Source organism: Humulus lupulus, chromosome 2 (genome assembly GCF_963169125.1).
Source record: "Humulus lupulus chromosome 2, drHumLupu1.1, whole genome shotgun sequence".
In the NCBI taxonomy this organism is placed as follows: Eukaryota; Viridiplantae; Streptophyta; class Magnoliopsida; order Rosales; family Cannabaceae; genus Humulus; species Humulus lupulus.
Window position 1 is genome coordinate 201,566,654 of NC_084794.1, and position 8,049 is coordinate 201,574,702.

General features: G+C 34.2%; 1 long non-coding RNA gene across 3 annotated transcripts; it reads left to right on the plus strand.

Annotated features, from left to right (window-relative positions):
- Positions 1-900: 900 nt before the first annotated feature.
- Positions 901-3,922, plus strand: LOC133818881 (uncharacterized). Of its 3 annotated transcripts, none has more exons than XR_009886146.1 (7): positions 901-985; positions 1,554-1,687; positions 1,844-1,921; positions 2,120-2,242; positions 2,451-2,545; positions 3,325-3,401; positions 3,710-3,922. It is a non-coding gene; the product is annotated as an uncharacterized LOC133818881 (long non-coding RNA). The 3 variants fall into 3 exon arrangements; XR_009886148.1 differs by having other exon boundaries at positions 1,554-1,674; XR_009886147.1 differs by having other exon boundaries at positions 1,554-1,674; positions 1,844-2,242.
- Positions 3,923-8,049: the final 4,127 nt, after the last annotated feature.

The window sequence follows — 8,049 nt, forward strand, 5'->3', positions numbered from 1 at the left end:
TAATATTTTCTCTTATATTTTTGCTCTTATTCATATATAGTCGATTTAATCTTCTTACCAATGCCCCTATCTCCCTTTTGAATTTAATATTCTAGCACTTAATGTTTATACTTATTTTTGCTTCTATTTTTATGGGTATGTTTTATTTAGGGTTTTAGCTCACATTTCTTGAGGAAAAAAAAGGATAATAGTTTAGTGTTGGTTTGGGTCTTGATTCTTATTTTCTTCTCTGAGATGTTTTTGTGTTTACTATAGGTTCATGAAACATAATGATATGGTGAATATAAAAGTACATATAATTTTGGTTACTTGTACTAATGTTCTTCATTTTTATGCGTTTACATTGTAGGAATTAGGTGAGGCCTACTCTCACTTGAATTCTCAGTAAGCATCCATTGAAAATTATTGGGTATTCTCATTCTATTATAAATGATTGCATATTATAACCATTTTCTCTGTTTGAAGAAACAGAGCACAATATTATATTTATATTTATATGAACACAATCATATCTTTATGATTATATATAAATATCTTTTACTTTTTTGAATTAAAATGATCACAAGCTTTTATGTGAAACTGACTGGATACTTTTCTCCTCATGACTCTGAAACTGATTTATATTTCATGTGACACAGTGGGTTCTTCAATAGTACAATTTTTTAACAACATTTAAGAATTCTGTTCATGTTATCTTTATGGTGGATGGCTCTTGAGAGCTCTCCACCACATATATAATTATATTTCAAGCTTACACACACACACACACATATATATATTTAAATATATACATATATTGATTGAAAATAGTTTATTAAAAAATAAGATACTGTTTTTTAATTGAATTTGGCAGCAATTTCTGTTTTTTAAAAAATAACACAGGTCTATTGTTGTATCAGCTGGTCTTCTTAGGATATTTGTTGGTGGTGTGGATACCTCTGCAACTGAGACAAAAGGAACAATTCTAATTCATAGTGCTAACCAGGTAAAATTCTGAAATGGATATTTTTTGCTTGCTGTTATATGAACGTTTCTCTTCTTATTCTGGCTTGCTTATTCACGAGGTAGCCAATATACTTAGCAGTTATTTTCTATTTTATTTTCTTTATTTCTTGCTTTTTATTTGCATGCACTTGCAGTTGCCTGTCTGTCAATGCCTTTGTTGTTGTGGCTAATTTTGATCCTCCACGTAACTAATGTATTGTGCAAAATTTTCCTTCATCTCATATTAATGTTTAGTGGCATCCATTTTTCTGGGTTCTTTTGGTTGTTTAATTCATATTTTCTCCTTAATGAATGATGAATTAAAAAAATAAAAGCTTTTCTTGCTGGACAGTTTTGGGCTTGCAATTCTATTCTTTCCCGTGATATTGGTGGGTATTCCTGACTCAGGAATGCCAAATGACACCATCATGAGAATATTGTTCTGCTCTGTTCTTGCTCCAGTTGATATAAAATTGCTTCTTAATATCTTGGCTTGTTATGTTATCCTTGACATTTTTATGTATTATGTGCCTTTAAGTAGTTCTCATAGTTTTTTTAATATCTTGTAGCTAGAAAATTATGCGAAAACTGAAGAAGCTAAAGTTGAGGAGCTTATAAAGGCAGTTGCTGATTCCGGCGCCAAAGTAATTGTTAGTGGAGCAGCAGTTGGGGAGATGGCACTTCATTTCTGTGAGCGCTACAAGTATATCACCTTCTATTGTGTTTTTTTATTGATTAACTTACTAATTTGCCGCACTATTGGTGTTGTTGCTATGGTAAGTCAGCTAGCATTTAATAGTACTCAAATTTTTTGAATTTTTTCCAAAATTCTCTAACAATATTCTTATTTGTGTTACAGTTAAAGCTTAGCAAGCCAAACCCAGATGACCTGGGACATGTTGATTCAGTTTCAGTAGAAGAAATTGGTGGTGCTAGGGTACATAAATATTTTGTGGATCAGGAAATGATAGCAATTGCAATATAAGTATCCGGGTGTGACTCAAACTTCAGACTTTGTGTGAGCAAACCAAAGGCTGATTGTTTGAGCTACCACCCTTGGGTATTTTGTTCTTGTTGTTTTTATTATTTATTTTTCCTTTTAATCTCATTAACATTTCCCATAATGTAAATATAGGTCACTGTTGTGAAGAATGAAGAAGGTGGGAACTCTGTAACCACTGTTTTATTGCGAGGAACCACATATAGCATTTTAGATGACATTGAAAGAGCAGTTGATGATGGAGTAAATACTTACAAGGTAATTTGGACTAGTTTTTCTTTGTGTATCGATCTTTATTTAGAAGCAACATTAGGTATCTTTAATTGTCTATTACAATCTTCTTAGGATGGTATGACCGTAGGATCCATACAGAGTAGGTTTTTTGACAGTACTTGTTGCATCAGACTTATGAATTGGAAACTTATCTACCACACTAACCATTCTTATCAGATACTTTTCCTGTTAGGCTATGTGCAGGGATAGCCGAATGGTTCTTGGTGCAGCTGCTACTGAAATTGAATTAGCTAAGAGAGTGAAAGAGTATTCATTTAAAGAAACAGGGTAATTTGTTTGTTTCCACTTTTGTTTTTTTTTTCCCAGTTTTCGTTTGTCTTGTTTCCCATAACCTAACTCTAAACACATTTCCCACTTCCAACTTAGAAAGAAAGAGAAACTTTGGGAGAATAAGAGGAATAGCATGGGCTTCATAAAGGACCTCTAACAGCCATATTCACATTCTTCTTGTTAATTTGGATGCCATACTTGATGCCCTGTTGGTTACCTATCACAGAGAGAATTTTGCCAAAGCTATTTACACATCGATGCTATGTTTGTATTGAACTTTACAGAAAGGAATTAACCTTGCTAGGTCTTTAGAGAAGAAATAAATGGGGATAGAAGTTAGTACAAACTGTATGAATTGTTTCTTCATATTGGTTCTTCTTCTAGAATATAGGGTGATAAATTAGTTAGTATGAATTGTCCTTTCCCTTTCTTTTTCTCCTGAGTTGCATAGGTCTGGTTTCCTGGTTTCCTTTACTCTCAAATGTGATAAGTTTCAATTCTTGTATTTAATGACCTTATTTGTTTTATTTTTCCTCTGAAATTAGTTTCTCTCTATGTTCTTTGTTCTTTTTGTTTTTCTTGATTTATATTATTTCTTTATGGGAGTGATTTTAGTAACAATAAGAAACTAGCTTTTGGTGTTGAAGAGAACGACTTTCTGATCATCCCTTGGTCATTTGTTTCTATGTTTTCTGCTTTTGCAGTAGCAATTGAATCTTGCTGTTCTATGCTTTTTATGTGTTGATAATTGAGTAACACTTTTATTTTTTGAACAGGTCAGTACGTCAGAGCTGTCTTTCTACATTTATGCTTCGTACTTCCTAGAAATTTCATGATCTTCCTATGCATGCAGGTTCTGAGTTTTTCTCTGTTTGTGCTAGGATTGGATCTTTAAATTAATGCTCTTTAAATTAATACATGCATGTTCTGAGTTTTTCTCTATTTTTCTCTGTATTTCTTGTTTAATTTTAGAGGGAAGAAGCAATATGTTTTGTTGCTTCAGTCGTTGTTTTGCATGGTAGTACATCTTGCTCTACCTTGTTGTTTCGTCAAGTTTTGGAGTTATTACAAATTTAATTTAAACTTTATATGCTTACAGGTGGAAACTAGCTTAAGTCTTATGTTCTTAATAATAAAAGGACTTTTTTTTACAATGTGCAGGTATATTGAGATGATTTCTTTGGAGCAATTCTTGACAACACTTGTAGTTGAGGCCTTTAGAATGGAAGAATGTATTTCACTAATTTTTGTATACATTTCTTGTGTTGTATTTAGTGATAAAGGAATCTGAATTGGGCATAAATTATGTTGTAATATGATTTCTTAAGCCTAGACTAGTAGACTAAATATTGTAATTACATTTTGAGTAATTAATAAAAATCTATTTATGTTACCTTATTTGGCTTCAACTTTCATATTTGTTTTCCTAGTTTTGTGTAAGTAAAAAAAGATTATGTTTCTCTAAGCTAATATAACACATGTGTTATACTAAAGTCTAGTATAACACAAATTTATAAGTATTGAAATGTGTTATATAATCGACTATAATTAACATAATTAAACACTTATCTATTTATTAAAATAACACAGAAATTGTGTTATCGTTGACAGTATAATAACACATCTGTATAACAATGATAAAATGTTATGTAAAGTACCCTGACCTACGATAACATAGTCGGTCTTAACACATCAAAAAGTGTTATGGTATGTTTTGATAACACATTTTCAGTGTTATTAAAAGCATTTTTTCTTGTAGTGTTGAGTTGTAAATAACTTGTAAACTTTTTTTATGAGCCCATGAACAATTTTATGTATTAAATAAAATGTATCATTTCCTTTTTATTGGTTTTCCACCTTAGCCTGTTAATAACACTTAGAGCACGTTTTAACCAAAGGACTCGGGTAGCGAGTCAAATTTCCGGTTCACCGTAACTATTCTGGGGTAACCAGGGCGTTACATATATGGTTTCCTTTTTTTTTTTAAAACCAAAAGAGAGGAAAATGGAAAAAAAAAGAAATAAGAATAAATCTATATATATATTTGTTTTTGGTTTTTTTTATTTACTTTTATTTTATAAATATGTATATATATGAATATATATATATTTTGTTACCAAAAAAAGAAAAGAGTAAAAGAAGAAATATATATATAAATAAAGAATTTTTTTTTGTTTATGATATTTTTTTAGTTTCTTTTTCTTTTTATTTTTGTTATAATAATAATCTAATTAATTAAAAATTAGTAAATAAAAAAACTATACTAACACAATATTTATTCCAACAAAAACACAAATAAAGTTACTAATATTTTTGTAAAAATTTCACTAAACCTTTGAAAATTCCCTCCCCGGCAACGGCGCCAAAATTTGTTTAACGCCCAAAATGTGACTACCACTAAGCGGTAGTTGTAGTAAGATTGGGCGGTCGATCCACAAGGAGGTAACCTAAAATCAAAAGATTAGTAGAAAATAACACAAAAAGTTTGTAACAAGAAATAAATAAAATTGTAAATGAAAAGATATTTGAGATTTTGGTATTGTCTTTTTTGATAAAGTGATAAAATGAGATAAGTGAAATAAAGGTAAGATGTAATCAAGAGTTTGAGAAAAGGAAAGGTTTCAAGAATCATCCATATGCTTGTTTAGTTACTTGGTTACTTGATTTACAAAAAACACACAAGTAAATAGTTCACATCCTAACATTTACTTGGAAAATCTAACATTAAAGTCCATATTCTTTTCTAACAAAAGTTCATTTGAGTTATAGAGTTCTTTACTTTAAAAGCACAATTTAATCTTATGAAAAATCTAAAAATGACAAAATACCCAAAGGAAATAATGCAATAGAAGATTAGACATAAAATTAGGTATCAATATTACTTTTACTAATTAGAAGTACATAGAAAGAGCATGACTAATCCTATATACTATTAGCATAAGCAAATAAAGATAAAAAAATAAATATGGAGATGAAAGTACATAAATAACTCAAACATTTTACATTAAGAACATAGTAAATCAAAGTAGCAAAATAACATCACTAGCATATGGAATCATCCCTAACCTTCCTAGGAAGATTAGGCCATTATGCTCATGATTCTCACAAAATTCTAAGAAGAAAGTGAGTAGAAATTTTGCTATAGTTTCTTTACTCTAAAATTACATACATAGTGTGAAGAAGGAGTTCCTATTTATAGAGGGAGAAAATGAATAAAAAGAAATTAAACAAAAAAATGGGGTTTACAAAATAAATATGAAATATTAATAATAAAATATGATTTTGAAAAATCAAATCTTATTATTAATATTAACCTAGCTATTTTGGTGTATGGTCATTTTTTCCTTTTTTAAAATACCACAAAAACATGAGCTTTAAAGCTCAAAATAGCAATTTTGCAAAGCCCAATACCCACAAAACATGGGTTGAAAGTGGCTGCAGACACAAGAGGGTTTTGACCCATTTCCAGCCAATGAAAATGTGCCATGTGGGCGGCTAGGTTGAAGGAAAATGGCTGGAGTTGGGTTTCGGTGGAGTGAAGCTGCTGAAGGGAGAGGAGTTGAAGGTGTTGGGCCTTCGAATTGGGCCAGCTGGGGTGCTGAGGGGCGTGGTTGAGGCGCTGGGCTTCACCTGGGAGTTGCTTGGGCCAACGGGCTTCAGTTGGAGATGAGCCTTTGGGCTAGAAGTGTTGGGCAGCTGGGAAGGGAATTGACCTGAAGGAGGCGGACAAGTGGCGCAAGCTCGGTGGCTGGCTGGAGTATTGCTGGGATGCGTGGCGCACTGTGAGAATGCCACCTGGCGCGCTGAGTGAGGAGGAGAAGTGCTGGGCCTTTGGTTTGGGCCTTCGGGACTGGGCCAAATTCCTCAAAAATGGCACTTTCTTCATTTTCTTTTTCAGTTTTAACCATTCTTTGTTTTCTCTTTTTATTAATGTCTAAATGCAATTTATTTCCTGAAAATTAAACAAAAATTAAATTTAAAATCAATATTTTCAATTGTAAAATATATTGCAATAAATTCATAAAAATATTAATTAAAACTTAATTTATTTTACACTTTAAAACCAATAAATTTGCACTTTTGAGCACTAATCACTCTTCTTCCTTTTAGAAGGGTTGTCCCTAGAGGGTTTCTAAGTTGATGGGGCTACTGAGGTCGAGGCAGAGTTTACGTTTTTCGTTGTAGTTATGGGCTGAGAGGTTATGTTCAGTGCTGACCTCGCCTCTTCTACATTGACAAACCTCTGGGCCCTCCGATTGAACTCGGTTAGCGACCTGATAGGTTTCCTTTGTAAGTCTTCCCAAAGAGGACTTACTGGCAGTATACCTGCTCTAACAGCCATCAGGTGACCGCTATCATCGACATCTCGAGATCGGGCCACTTCTAGGTTAAACCTCGTGAGGTAACTCTTTAATGACTCGTTTTGTTGTTGTCAGACATTTGTTAAGGTTGATGCCTCGGGCCTGATGCCAATCATAGCCTTAAATTTCTTCTTAAACGCTCTAGATAACTGATCCCAAGATGTGATCAAATGCCTTTTATACTTCTCAAACCAGTTTTTTGCTGGTCTTGTAAGTGTGGCAGGGAACAACATACATCTTAGTTCGTATCCAACATTGCTGGCTCTCATGATGGTGTTGAATGTACTCAGATGACTATATGGGTTTGATTTTTCATCAAATGGTGGGACATGAGGTATCCTGAACCCTTGAGGGAGCAGAGTGCTAGAGATATGCAGGGCAAAAGGCTTGAGCTCTTCATCAGACTCTTCTACCTTGTCCCTATTACACTTGTTCTGCAGGAGCCTGAATGCTCTTTCTAATTGGTCAATCCTTTCCTGGACTAAATCCACTGGAGGTCGAACCTAGACCTGAGGGGGCTCGTTATCGTTAAAAAAAACTCCAGCTCCCTGTCTCGGTACAGGGTTATATGCTGACTATTTGCGGCCATTCAGATGGTCTCGTAGATTAGGGTTCGGGGTATTATCTCGACCCTGATTATGGTTTAGGTGTTCCCTCAGGTCAGGGTGATTCCCTTGATCCCTGCATGTCTCAGTTCCGTGTTGTAAATGCGCATGGACCGATTGTAATCCGAGCTTTCACTTACATAACTCGTAGTTCGGTGATTACGAGGTGGGTCTCCTGCTAGCCTCATTGTCCCAACAGTTTGTGATCTTGACATTTGGATTCTCAAAGGTTGAGGAGCCCTGCCTTCTCGAGTAGCTTCCTATCAATGCCTAGCTCGTCGATTTCCATCTAGATGTGCAGGTCGTGGAACCTCTCGGGCTGGCGAGAGGTGCCTTATTGGTGATGGTGGGTGTCTTATAGGTGATGGTGGTTGTCTCCCATTGCCGGGCCTAGATGGTCCAGAGTTTGCTCGGTCAGGCTCCAGGTCATTTTGCATAGCATCAGGATTCAGGTTCTGAGCCACCGAGGGGGCTCAGTTATTTCCCGTGCCTGTTGGTACTTTTGCAGTCGGGTTGGTAGTACCCTCAGCCTAGT